This window comes from Cupressus sempervirens, chromosome 9 (genome assembly GCF_028749045.1).
Source record: "Cupressus sempervirens isolate cs-2001-9-10 chromosome 9, ASM2874904v1, whole genome shotgun sequence".
NCBI lineage: Eukaryota > Viridiplantae > Streptophyta > Pinopsida > Cupressales > Cupressaceae > Cupressus > Cupressus sempervirens.
Window position 1 is genome coordinate 103114174 of NC_143126.1, and position 15707 is coordinate 103129880.

A 15707-nucleotide genomic window follows, 5' to 3' on the forward strand; every position below is an offset into this window, starting at 1 on the left:
TTTTCAAATTAAAGGAAGTTAACCGATTTAATTTGAGTAAAATAAGGAGTTAACTGATTCAATTTTAGTAGAAAAAGGAGTTAATTGCTTTAACTCATTTTTTATCAATAGTGAACTGAAAATTTCTCATTTTGAAACCGAAGAGAGATTTTGTTGACATATTTAATTTAATAAAATATGATATGCTCTCATAATTACTTTTTCTATTTAATTAAATAATATTTTATTAATTAGAGACAAATTTCTTATTTAATTAAATAACTTCATTTAATTAATTAGGAATGGTTTCTCATTTAGTTAAATAATTTTGTTTAATTAATTAGAAGTAAGTACTCCATTTAATTAAATAATTTGGTTTAATTATTTCAAAATTCTTTTCAAAACTAGTCAACTCAAGTAAATCGTGGTTAAATCTGGTCAACTTTTGGTCAAACTTGATCTTTATGTATGTGAATATGAGCAAATGTGAGTATGAATTCCAACAACAATTCGATGCAAACTCTCATTCAACCTTTCAAAATAAAGAGATGAGGGTCTCTTAAATAGACTTTCCTAGAATTCATCAACAGTTGAGATTGATTTCAATCAAAGATCAGAATTAAAAGTGAAGTTCAGTCATAAAGGGAGATTTCCAAATTAAAGGGAGTTAACAGATTTAATTTAAGTAAAATAACGAGTTAATTGATTCAATTTGAGTAGAAAAAGGAGTTAACTGATTTAACTCATTTTTGATAAATAGTAAACTGAAAATTTCTCTTTTTGAACTGAAGAGAGATTTTGTTTAGATATTTAATTTAATAAAATGAGATATTCTCTCATAATTACTTTTTCTATTTAATTAAATAATCTTTAATTAATTAAAGACACTTTTCTTATTTAATTAAATAACTTCATTTCAAAAATTAAGAATGACTTCTCATTCAATTAAATAACTTTGTTTAATTAATTAGAAGTACTCTATTTAATTAAATAATTTAGTTTAATTATTTTAAAATTCTTTTCGAAACTAGTCAACTCAAGTCAATTGTGGTTAAATCTGGTCAACTTTTCGTCAATCCTGATCTTTACGTATGTGAATATGAGCAAATGTGAGTATGAATTCTAGCAACAATTCAATGAAAATTCTCATTCAACCTTTCAAACTGAAAAGATGAGGGTCTCGTAAATAGACTTTCTTGGAATTCATCAGAGGTTGAGATCGATTTCATTCAGTGGTCAGTATTAAAGGTGAAGTTCAGTCATAAAGGGAGATTTCTTAATTAAAAGGAGTTAACAGATTTAATTTGAGTAAATTAAGAGTTAAGTGATTCAATTTGAGTAGAAAAAGAAGTTAACTGATTTAACTCATTTTTGATCAATAGTGAACTGAAAATTTCCCTTTTTGAACTGAAGAGAGATTTTGTTGACATATTTAATTTAATAAAATGAGATATGCTCTCATAATTACTTTTTCTATATAATTAAATAATTTTTAATTAATTAGAGACACTTTTCTTATTTAATTAAATAACTTCATTTAATTAATTAGGAATGGCTTCTCATTTAATTAAATAACTTTTTTAAATTAATTAGAAGTAAATCCTCCATTTAATTAAACAATTTCGTTTAATTATTTCAAAATTCTTTTTGAAACTAGTCAATTCAAGTCAACTGTGGTTATATTTGGTCAACTTTTGGTCAAATTTGATCTTTGCGTATGTGAATATGAGCAAATGTGAGTATGAATTCCAAGAACAATTCGATGCAAATTCTCATTCAACCTTTCAAAATGAAGAGATGAGGGTCTCTTAAATAGACTTTCTTGGAAATAATCAACGGTTGAGATCGAGTTCAATCAGCGGTCAGGATTAAAAGTGAAGTTCAGTCATAAAGGAAGATTTCTAAATTAAAGGGAGTTAACAGATTTAATTTGAGTAAAATAAGGAGTTAAGTGATTCAATTTGAGTAGAAAAAGGAGTTAACTGATTTAACTCATTTTTGATCAATAGTGAAATGGAAATTTCTCTTTTTGAACTGAAGAGAGATTTTGCTGAGATATTTAATTTAATAAAATGAGATATGCTCTCATAATTAATTTTTCTATTTAATTAAATAATCTTTAATTAATTATAGACACTTTTCTTATTTAATTAAATAACTTTATTCAATTAATTAGGAATGGCTTCTCATTTAATTAAATAACTTTGTTTAATTAATTAGAAGTAAGTACTCCATTTATTTAAATAATTTCGTTTAATTATTTTAAAATTCTTTTTGAAACTAGTCAACTCAAGTCAACCATGGTTAAGTTTGGTCAACTTTTGGTAAAACTTGATCTTTGTGTATGTGAATATGAGCAAATGTGAGTATGAATTCCAGCAAGAATTCGATGCAAATTCTCATTCAACCTTTCAAAATGAAGAGATGAGGGTCTCTTAAATAGACTTTCTTGAAATTCATCAATGGTTGAGATCAATTTCAATCAACGGGCAGGATTAAAGCTGAAGTTTAGTCATAAAGGGAGATTTCCAAATTAAAGGGAGTTAACAGATTTAATTTGAGTAAAATAAGGAGTTAACTGAATCAATTTGAGTACAAAAATGAGTTAATTGATTTAACTCATTTTTTATCAATATTGAACTGGAAATTTTCCTTTTTGAACTGAACAGAGATTTTATTGAGATATTTAATTTAATAAAATGAGATATGCTCTCATAATTACTTTTTCTATTTAATTAAATAATCTTTAATTTATTAGAGAACACTTTTTTTATTTAATTAAATAACTTTGTTTAATTAATTAGGAAACGCTTCTCATTTAATTAAATAACTGTTTAATTAATTAGAAGTAATTACTTCATTTAATTAAATAATTTCGTTTAATTATTTCAAAATTAGTCAACTCAAGTTAACCGTGGTTAAATCTGGTCAACTTTCAGTCAAACCTGATCTTTTCGTATGTGAATATGAGCAAATGTGAGTGTGAATTTCAGCAACAATTCGATGCAAATTCTCATTCAACCATTCAAAATGAAGAGATGAGGGTCTCTTAAAGAGACTTTCCTGGAATTCAACAACGGTTGAGAACGATTTCAATCAACGGTCAGGATTAAAGGTGAAGTTCAGTCATAAAGGGAGATTTCCAAATTAAAGGAAGTTAACAGATTTAATTTGAGTAAAATAAGGAGTTAACTGATTCAATTTGTGTAGAAAAAGGAGTTAACTGATTTAAGTAATTTTTTATCAATAGTGAACTGAAAATTTCCCTTTTTGAACCGAAGAGAGATTTTGTTGAGATATTTAATTTGATAAAATGAGATATGCTCTCATAATTACTTTTTATGTTTAATCATATAATCTTTAATTAATTAGAGGCACTTTTCTTAATTAATTAAATCACTTCATTTAATTAATTAGGAATGGCTTCTGATTTAATTAAATAACTTTCTTTAATTAATTAGAAGTAACTATTCCATTTAATTAAATAATTTTGTTTAATTATTTCAAAATTCTTTTCGAAACTAGTCAACTCAAGTCAGCCATGGTTAATTCTGGTCAACTTTTGGTCAAACTTGATCTTTGCGTATGTGAATATGAACAAATGTGAGTATGAATTTCAGCAATAATTCGATGCATATTCTCATTCAACCTTTCAAAATGAAGAGATCAGGGTCTTTTAAATAGGCTTTCCTGGAATTCATCAATGGTTGAGATTGATTTCAATCAACGGTCAGGATTAAAGGTGAAGTTCAGTCATAAAGGGAGATTTTCAAATTAATGGGAGTTAACAGATTTAATTTGAGTAAAATAAGGAGTTAACTGATTCAATTTGAGTAGAAAAAGGAGTTAACTGATTTAACTCATTTTTGATCAATAGTGAACTGGAAATTTCCCTTTTTGAACTGAAGAGAGATTTTGTTGAGATATTTAATTTAATAAAATGAGATTTGATCTCATAATTACTTTTTCTATTTAATTAAATAATCTTTAATTAATTAGAGACACTTTTCTTATTTAATTAAATAACTTCATTTCAATTATTTGGAATGGCTTCTCATTTAATTAAATAACTTTGTTTAATTAATTAGAAGTAAGTACTACATTTAATTAAATAATTTAGTTTAATTATTTCAAAATTCTTATCGAAACTAGTCAACTCAAGTCAACTGTGTTTAAATCTGGTCAACTTTTGGTCAAACTTGATCTTGACGTATGTCAATATGAGCAAATGTGAGTATGAATGCCAGCAACAATTCGATTCAAATTATGATTCAACCTTTCAAAATGAAAAGATGAGGGTCTGTTAAATAGACTTTCTTGGAATTTATCAGAGGTTGAAATCGATTTCAATCAGCGGTCAGTATTAAAGGTGAAGTTCAGTCATAAAGGGAGATTTCTAAATTAAAAGGAGTTAACATATTTAATTTGAGTAAAATAAGGAGTTAACTGATTCAATTTGAGTAGAAAAAGGAGTTAACTGATTTAACTCATTTTTTGATCAATAGTGAACTGAAAATTTTCCTTTTTGAACTGAATAGAGATTTTGTTGAAATATTTAATTTAATAAAATGAGATATTCTCTCATAATTACTTTTTTTATTTAATTAAATAATTTTTAATTAATTAGATACACTTTTCTTAATTAATTAAATAACTTCATTTAATTAATTAGGAATGGCTTCTCATTTAATTAAATAACTTTTTTTAATTAATTAAAAGTAAGTACTCCATTTAATTAAATAATTTTGTTTAATTATTTCAAATTTCTTTTCGAAACTAGTCAACTCAAGTCAACTATGGTTAAATCTGGTCAACTTTTGGTCAAACTTGATCTTTGGGTATGTGAATATGAGCAAATGTGAGTGTGAATTCTAGCAACAATTCGATGCAAATTCTCATTCAACCTTTCAAAATGAAGAGATGAGGGTCTCTTAAATAGACTTTTTTGAAAATAATCAATGGTTGAGATCGATTTCAATCAGCGGTCAGGATTAAAGGTGAAGTTCAGTCATAAAGGGAGATTTTCAAATTAAAAGGAGTTAAGAGGTTTAATTTGAGTAAAATAAGGAGTTAACTGATTCAATTTGAGTAGAAAAAGGAGTTAACTGATTTAACTCATTTTTTATCAATAGTGAACTGGAAATTTCTCTTTTTGAACTGAAGAGAGATTTTTTTGAGATATTTAATTTAATAAAATGAGATATGCTCTCATAATTACTTTTTCTATTTTATTAAATAATCTTTAATTAATTATAGACACTTTTCTTATTTAATTAAATAACTTTATTTAATTAATTAGGAATGGGTTCTCATTTAGTTAAATAACTTTGTTTAATTAATTAGAAGTAAGTACTTCATTTAATTAAATAATTTTGTTTAATTATTTCAAAATTCTTTTCGAAACTAGTCAACTCAAGTCAACCGTGGTGAAATCTGTTCAACTTTTGGTAAAACTTGATCTTTACGTATGTGAATATGAGAAAATGTGAGTATGAATTGTATTGCCACTCAAGACATACTGAAAGAATATAAAACAAAACACAATTCCATAAATTCAATAATTTTTTTTAAAAAAAATTATCTCAACAAAAGTTCCATTGCAATAAAAATACATAAAGAGTTCAAAACTATAACGAAATACAATTTCATTTCTTGACACCTATGTCCAACTTTGGAACCCTAAATGCTGATTCAGAAGTAACTTCAATAAACATCCTGAGCTACTTGAATCTCGAAGCACCTGAAAACCACATAAAATGCAACATAACACAAACAGGGGCTCAGTACACACTAAGTTAAAAGGAAAAATCCATCTGCATACATGTTAGTACCAACATATAGATATCCGAAAACAGATTTCTAATCCATCTAATATAGTGCAAATCTGATAATAATATGCAAGAAGTAAACAATTACTTTTCATTGCAAAAATTAAACTCGCACTAAGAATAACTCATAAATGAAACATATATATTCTAAGGTGTCATCGTTATGGCACTAAGTTTCTGCATCCAAATATGGTATGCTCATAGTCATCATATAATGGTATTTTCTATTTTACTTGTCATTGATAGAATAGAGACATGCCTTTTCTCCGTACTTAACCATATAGGTTTAAGTCATAGGTAAGGCCAATTTTCTTTTATGTGAAATTAACCCACCCAATTTATTTTTAAAGTTATCACTGAATTAATTAACTAAATAGGATAAACCAACTTCAGCCACCTCGATATACGTTCATCACAGATATTCTTAAAAATACATATCAAATAGATATACTAAGAATGAACATGCAACAATTATAAAATCAGTTTACAATATGATACTACATCTTTAAATCCATCTGTAACACATCTTATACTGCCAAGTTCAAAGGTAAATATGGATAATTACATCAACAGGATTAAAACCTATAATATCAAGATTGCATAGATACAATTGAACTGTTGCACAGCTCAATGATACTTACAAAATCTTCGTACTATACTTTTAATTCCCTGCTGACCTGATCATCTATACTTAACATCGAATTGACCAAGATAATGAATCATAATGCACATGATATTCACATCATCAAACATGTATCAAAATCTGCCTCAATTCATATACTACTTTCATTTTTATTAAGAACTGAAATTCATCTTACATAATAAAAGAATTCTGTCTTAAGCATCTAATCTCAAACAATTCAATAAAGCTAATAGATCACATTATAATCATAGTAAAAACTAAGTACAGCCAAATCTTAACAAGTGATTGTTTAACTAAGATATTAAGATAAACCAGTGTCTATAAAAGTAACACCTCTGTTTTGACAATATGCCACCACCAAAATAACCACAACAACATATTAAGATGTGATGTTTAAAATCGATTTAGAATATAATTCACAATATGCAAAGTGACTTTCAGCATTTTACACAACTATTTAACAATATGTTGATACCCTGATTATATATGTATGTTTGTTTTCAAAATTACAATTTATACGTTATGTCAAAAATGTCATTCCTGTCAGTGATAAAAAACAAATAGAATACAACTTCCTTTGAAGGTATTTCACAAAGATCGACTAATTCTTTTAACATGTTTACTGCCGACTGTTCTCACTAAATTATCTACAACCTAAAGTTCCATATTGACATTAAAAACCAACTAGTTACAATATGCGTCGAACCTCATTCCATAATGGAATTTTCGAATTCACCCAAAATTCATTCTATTTAAGCTTATTTGACTTAAACAATTTAAACCTCCCAAATACGAATTTAACATAACAATAGTTATGTTGTTACAATATAAACCAACTTCAATTCTAATACAAGGTAAATGCTTGACAAAATGTCGATGCTCACATTTCCTGCTATCGACACTTCAAAAACAAAAATCTCATAGTCTATGAATGGAATATAACCACTAAGCACTAAGATTGCGACATCCAATAAACTTATTGTGAACAACATAATCATCCGTTAAAACATAAGATCCTAAACTCCGCTAAGTACATTTCTAAACTAATATGCTTGTTTATAGCTGAACTGTTTGACAAAATGCCAATGACATTAATTTCATAAGAAATTTAACTCAACTATATATATATATATATTTTTAAACACTAATAGTCCATGTAACAGCATAACCAACCTAAATTTGGAAAGCATTGTTTATGAATATGCTATACTCTATTTTGAATAAGATATTGGGATAATGATGCAGGAGCATCCAGAGGTATAAGGGCAATCCTGTGTCACCCAAAAAAATGTACTTAGACTTAGTTTCTATTTTATGTCTTTACATTTTTGGATACCCATTTGGCTCAAATAAAGGTTCCAACTCTCATAGTTCAACTATCAGTGCATTTGAAAATCCCAAAAAAATAGGAGCATGTAATTTGGCCATCATTTTGGTGACCTAGAAGGTGTGACTTGGCCAGATGTATGTAATTGAGATTTAGAGCATTCCAAAAAAAGAATCAGGTCAAAAGGCCCCACGGTTTGAAAGTTATTGCAGTTTTTCGGGTTTTGGAGACCCCCTAAGAATGCTTCAAAGTCAGGTTTGGGGCATTAAATGACCTCAAAAAGGGTTGAAAAATGGGGGACGAGCAAAGCTTGTCCATAGGGCTATAGAGCACTTCGAGAGCTTTCCGAAAATGTAAACGGTTCGTCAATCGGAGTTACGGTTCAAAAGTTATGCCTCCCGGAAGTTCGGCTACCGTTTCTGGATTCTTCTAGAATTGCACCGACTTCTAACGCAGCTTCCAAAACCTTCTATTTTGTCGGTGGATGCCTACTAGCACTTTCTAGAATGTACTCCTAGTCCTTAACCCTCCGGGGTCTATTTAAGGAGATTTCTGGCATTGTAAAAGGCAGTTCGGATTGGAGCTTGAGAGGAGGTGCTAAAAGGAGAAATATTCTCCAGATTTATGCTATTGTAAGCCCGCAGGGCATGTTTTGAGTTTATTTTCTCTGCATTGTTTGTACCAGCTTATTACCAGCTTATTTTCTCAGTTAATATAATTCCCCCTTTCTATTGTGTCTATTCTGGTTGTTGGGTTGTGTCCCCATCAAGTGGTATCAGAGCGGGTTTTCCTGAGTGTGTAGACAGAGCGCCGACTGTGAGGCAGTTTGCACCAGGACTGTGTGGTTGTGGGTTCGAGTTAGAAGATGCCTCCATGAAGAGAGCATGGTGGAAGGGCCAGAGCTGTTGATCCTGAGGAGGTTAGAGCCCTCCAGAGACAGGTACAAGCATTGCAAGAGGAGCTTCGTAGAGGAGCAAATATTGCCGCAGATGATAATAGTGAGGATGACAATGAAGAGGAAGTAATGGAAGTTGACGGGGAAGTTCTGAATCCTATAGAGGAAAGGCTTTTTAGGGCCATTACTAGGTTTGGGAAAAGACCTACAATTGAAGTGGGTATATTTTCGAGAAATTTGAAACCAGATGAGTTGATCGACTGGATCAATGAACTGGATGAATACTTTAAGTATGAGGATATAAGGGACCCAGATAGGGTTAAGTTTACAAAGGCCAAACTAAAAGGCCATGCCAAAATTTGGTGGCAAGAGGTTCAACTAGAAAGACTTAGAAGAGGAAAGGAGAAGATCACAAGATGGGATCGCATGGTGGACAAATTGAAGAAGCAGTTCATTCCTGTGGACTACGAGCTTGATCTGTTTAAGAAGATGCATGGGTTAAAGCAAGTAGGAAGATCAGTCCAAGAATATACAGAGGAGTTTTACCAACTCCTGATTAGAGCGGGGCATGCAGAAGCAAATAAGGAGAAGGTTGCTCGTTATATCAGTGGGTTGCGACCTAGCATCCAAGAAGAACTAAGTCTGGTAAGAATGACCAGCGTTGAAGAAGCATACCAGTTTGCCCTACGAGTTGAAGAGAAGCTGAGTAAAAGGTTTGAAGGAAGACAAAGAGGGCGCGGTCAAGGAGGAAGGGGAAGCGGTAGATCATCTGGAGGCCGCAATGAAACTCAAAAGAAAAATGAAGATGAGGGTACTAGCAGGAACCAGAGGAATGAGGGTTTCAATCGCTCCCGTGATCAAGACTTTGGAAATCAAAGAGGAAGAGGTAGAGGACGTGGGCAAGGAAGAGGAGGCTTCCGTGGTACCTGTTTCCATTGCAATGAAGAAGGTCATCGTGCCTTTGAATTCCCTCAACGACAAGGAAGGACAGATAGGAGAGCTGAGGGCCAAGCCAGGGTTGCTCATGTGGATGAGGATGCACAATCATCACATTCAGAGGATGCAGAAAGAGGAGAGACCTTGGTAAATGAAAGAGTCCTACTAAGTGGTGAAAATGAACCAGGACAACGGAGGAGCTTGTTCCGTACCAGATGCAAGTGTGAGGATAAATGTTGTGATGTGATCATTGATGGTGGTAGCACCGATAACTTGGTATCCGAAGAGATGGTCTCTAAGCTGAAGCTCAAGAGGGAGAAACATCCCCAGCCCTATCGGATTTCTTGGGTAAAAGATGATCATAAGGTCCTGGTAAGTGAACAATGTTTAGTAAAATTCAAAATTGGGAGTTACCATGATGAAGTTCTTTGTGATGTTATTTCGATGGATGTTTGCCATCTATTGTTGGGTACACCATGGCAGTTTGATAGACATGCAATACATGATGGACATGCAAACACATACTCTCTGACAAAGGATGGAGTTCGCCACAAATTGAAGCCCATGAAAAAGGAAGGTGAAAAGGTATGTAGCAGTGCTAGGATTTGTCTTGTTGATGGAAGGAAGTTTTTAGATGGCATGAAACATCAGTGTATGTGCTATGCTTTGATTCCTAGGAAAGATAAAGAAGGTAGTAGTGAAATACCATTTGAAGTTTCAGATTTACTAGGAGAATTTGGAGATATTATCTCTGGTAATGTTCCAGATGGATTGCCACCAGTAAGGCAAATCAGTCATCAGATAGATCTGATTCCAGGAGCTAGTTTGCCTAACAAGGCTGCTCACAGGATGACTCCTAATGAAACAGAGGAGCTAAATAGACAGGTTTAGGAGCTGTTGAGGAAGGGCTTGATTCGAGAGAGCTTGAGTCCATGTGTAGTACCTGCAGTACTTGCACCAAAGAAATATGGAGAGTGGAGGATGTGTACAGATTCTCGAGCTATAAATAGGATAACCATCAAGTACCGATTTCCTTTGCCAAGGATGGATGATCTTATGGACTGCTTGAGTGGAGCTAAGTACTTCACAAAGATAGATCTGAAGAGTGGCTATCATTAGATATGGATTCGAGAAGGAGATGAGTGGAAAACAGCCTTCAAGACCAAGGAGGGTCTTTATGAGTGGTTAGTCATGCCCTTTGGATTGACGAACGCCCCAAGCACCTTCATGCGGCTCATGAATGAGGTACTTAAGAAGTTCTTGGGAAAATTTGTTATTGTCTATTTGGATGATATTTTAATTTTCAGCAAGACTTTGGAAGAACATTTACTGCATATTCGTAGTGTCCTTGAAAGGCTAAGGGAAGAGAAACTGTTAATTAATCTAAAGAAGTGTGTCTTTGCAAAAAGGGAGTTAGTCTATTTGGGATTTGTTATATCACCTGAAGGTCTCAAAATGGATCTAGAGAAGGTAAAAGCCATCTTGGAATGGCCTACTCCAAGGTCTGCTACTGAGGTAAGATCATTTCATGTTCTGGTTAGTTTTTACTGAAAGTTTATTAAGAATTTCAGTGGCATATGTGCACCTCTAACTGATACAATAAGAGGGGATAGAAAAGAGTTCAAATGGACTGCAGCAGCCGCGAGAAGTTTTGAATTGCTAAAGAAGAAGGTGACTGAACAGCCTATGTTGGCACTTCCAGATTTTAGAAAAGTATTCCAGGTGGATTGTGATGCTAGTGGTAGCGCTATTAGGGCTGTATTAAGCCAAGAAGGTAAGCCTATTGCATATTTTAGTGAAAAATTGAATGATGCAAAGAAGAAGTATTCTGTTTATGATCAAGAGTTCTATGCGATAGTTCAGGCCTTAAAGAAATGGAGGCATTATTTATTGCCAAAGGAATTTGTTTTGTATACTGATCATCAGGCATTACAGTACCTAAATAGCCAAGGTAAATTGAATCAGAGGCATATGAAGTGGGTAGAATTCTTGTAGAGTTATACATTTGTGTTGAAGCATAGAAGTGGAAAATCTAACAGGGTTGCAGATGCATTAAGTAGGAGACAGTTGTTGCTTACAACAATGCAGGTTGAAGTAGTTGGGTTTGATGAACTCAAGAATTTGTACCCTGAGGATCCTGATTTTGTTGAAGCATGGAAATCTTGTAAAGAACCTGTTGCTATAGATAGAACCAAGTGGTTAGACTATTTGATTCAGGATGGCATGTTGTTCAAAGGCAGTCAATTGTGCATTCCAAGGAGTTCCATGAGGGAAAATCTGATTAAGGAGAAACACAGTGGAGGGATGGCAGGACATTTTGGTCGGGATAAGACCATTGCCATTCTTAGAGAACATTATTTTTGGCCTCAAATTACACAGGATGTGAAGAAGTTTGTACAGAGTTGCTAGGTTTGTCAAGTGGCCAAGGGGTTTAGTCAAAATACTGGCCTATATCAGCCATTGCCTGTTCCATCAAGGCCATGGGAGGACATAAGTATGGATTTTGTTCTTGGATTGCCAAGGACCCAAAGGGGTAATGACTTAGTATTCGTGGTGGTTGATAGGTTCTCCAAAATGGCACATTTCATTCCATGCCACAAAACTCATGATGCTGTCCATATTGCAGACTTGTTTTTCAAAGAGGTGGTAAGACTACATGGTCTTCCAAGAAGTATAGTTTTTGACCGAGATACTAAATTTGTGGGATATTTCTGGAGGACATTGTGGAAGAAGTTGAGAACAGACTTGAAATTCAGTTCCACGCATCACCCACAGACTGATGGCCAAACAGAAGTGGTAAATAGAAGTTTGGGCAATTTGCTGAGATGTTTAGTTGGGGATAAGCCCAAGGGATGGGATTTGATTCTACCACAGGCAGAGTTTGCTTATAATAACTCTGTAAATAGGAGTACTGGAAAATCACCATTTCAAATTGTATATGGGAATAGCCCAAGGACTGCACCAGAATTGAGGAAGATAGAACAAGGGGAGAGAACAAGTGCTGAAGCTGAGGAATTTGCTAAACACATCAAGCGTCTAGATGAGGAGGTTCAAGCACACATTATCAAGATGAATCAAGAGTATAAAGCTAGGGCTGATGCAAGGAGAAGACATAAGGAATTCCAAGTAGGGGATCTAGTCATGGTGCACTTACGAAAAGAAAGATTTCCAGTTGGTACTTACAACAAGCTGAAAATGAAGAAATTTGGTCCCTGCAAAATTTTGAAGAAACATAACTCAGGAAATGCATATGAGGTTGAGCTGCCAGATGGTATTCACATTTCTCCCATTTTCAACATTGCAAATTTGACAGAGTATCATGATGATGGTACTGATGAGGAGCTGGTTTTAGAGCCATGTCCAATTCCTGCTTCTAAGAAGGAGGAGATAGAAGACATTCTAGATCATCGTGTGGGTAGGAGTACCAGAAACAGGCAGTATGAAGAGTATTTGGTCAAATGGAAAGGACGACCGATCGAAGACTCAACTTGGATTTCAGTAGCTGAGGTTTCCCATTTGGGATTTCCTCTACCATCCATAAAGTGACAGGGTCACTTTTCAATCTACCCTGGGTGTCTGATGCAGGAGCATCCAGAGGTATAAGGGCAATCTTGTGTCACCCAAAAAAATGTACTTAGACTTAGTTTCTATTTTATGTCTTTACATTTTTGGATACCCATTTGGCTCAAATAAAGGTTCCAACTCTCATAGTTCAACTATCAGTGCATTTGAAAATCTCGAAAAAATAGGAGCATGCAATTTGGCCATCATTTTGGTGACCTAGAAGGTGTGACTTGGCCAGATGTATGTAATTGAGATTTAGAGCATTCCAGAAAAAGAATCAGGTCAAAAGGCCCCACGATTTGAAAGTTATTGCAGTTTTTTGGGTTTTGGAGACCCCATAAGAATGCTTCAAAGTCAGGTTTGGGGCATTAAATGACCTTGAAAAGGGTTGAAAAATGGGGGATGAGCAAAGCTTGTCCATAGGGCTATAGAGCGCTTCGAGAGCTTTTCGAAAATGTAAACGGTTCGTCAATCGGAGTTACGGTTCAAAAGTTATGCCTCCCGGAAGTTCGGCTACCGTTTCTGGATTCTTCTAGAATTGCACCGACTTCTAACGCAGCTTCCAAAACCTTCTATTTTGTCGGTGGATGCCTACTAGCACTTTCTAGAATGTACTCCTAGTCCTTAACCCTCCGGGGTCTATTTAAGGAGATTTCTGGCATTGTAAAAGGCAGTTCGGATTGGAGCTTGAGAGGAGGTGCTAAAAGGAGAAATATTCTCCAGATTTATGCTATTGTAAGCCCGCAGGGCATGTTTTGAGTTTATTTTCTCTGCACTGTTTGTACCAGCTTATTACCAGCTTATTTTCTCAGTTAATATAATTCCCCCTTTCTATTGTGTCTATTCTGGTTGTTGGGTTGTAAATATTCTCCAGATTTATGCTATTGTAAGCCCGCAGGGCATGTTTTGAGTTTATTTTCTCTGCACTGTTTGTACCAGCTTATTACCAGCTTATTTTCTCAGTTAATATAATTCCCCCTTTCTATTGTGTCTATTCTGGTTGTTGGGTTGTGTCCCCATCAGATAAACAACTATGCCCTAGCTCAAATGCAAAATCCAGTAAAAAGAAAACCCGATTTCATTTATCGAGTTGTTTAACTCTAGACGTATCACACCATACACAATGACCTCCTCTTTCTCCGCAACATAATAAAAACCCAAAAATGTACAACATAACACAACAATAGTTTCACTCAAACTTCTAATTTAAAACTTAGAATTCAGCCAAATACAATTAACAACTGAGAGCTATGTGATAACAAACAATAAAGCTCAGACATATCCATGTTTCCCAAGTACACTTTCATAACCTCCCTTGAGTATGGGAACAAACATTGCCCAGAAAATATCTCTGAACCTTGCCTATTTCCAGGCTCAAAAGTAGTTTACGCAAATGTCCTTCAAAACATTTTAAAATCAAACTTCTACCATTCCTAATTTAAACATTTAAATGCAATAGCAAGAGAGAGAAGGATAGAAAATGCCCCTATGTGAGGTAAGAAGACACAACTTGTTCAAAAAAGTCCCTGCTACACAGCTTGATGTGAAGCCCAAGATGCCAAATCCGACCAAAGTTCAAGATGCAGAGATAGAAGAGCTTGATAAACAAACTGGCTGTGAATAATATCTTGAGGCTTAGCCTCATATGCATGAAAATAGTTCCAACAAACCCTTCCATGTTTCCGAAAATCACTGCAACTTAGTTCACAAATGTATGCCAAACAGAGAACGATGGCCATGATTTCAGCCAAGCCTTAATAGTAAACTCTCTCGAAATTGAAATGATCAATAGAACACCGAGTGCCATAATGCCTCTTTAATATTGCTTTTAATGCTACAATGCAACATAGCGATACGGGTACAATAAAAATAAACCCATTACCACCGCCATTTTGGCATTTTGTAACAATGCAAAATTCACATCATTTAAGCATTCAAGACTAATTTACAAAACAACTAGTATGCATGATCTATCATCCGCGAGTAATAAAACCCTAACTTAAACAAGTGAAGCATTGACATGAAATCAAAACCATTATAGGGTAAGATGCAATTAAATATATTTAACCCTATTCACAACATTTGCAAATATACCACGTCAAAAACCTCTAAGGTTGTGATTAATCTATTTACAATTTATATGCATAAACCTTGTAAAACTTAACCTCATGAACACTTGATACCCTATTTAATGAATTCTTATAATCAAGTTTACAATCCTTAAAACTCAAATTAAGTTAAGAACTTAAAATGTTTAATTCCTTCAAAGCAATCTAATATAAGCAATCAAAAAATGTCAGGTATTAAAACCTCTTATATTAAAATCATAAGTCATCTGTCATATCTAGATAAAGTAATGCTGATACCGAAAACACACTGAACAAAGGTTTTATGTTCTTGCTATATAGAATATAATCAAATTCTGACTGAACAATCAACGTATCAAACTGAAAGAAATTAGATCATAGCTAAGTCATAAAAGCAGAATAACCAAAATAAGGAGTCAGGCATGACATGAATTCCAGCAACAAATCG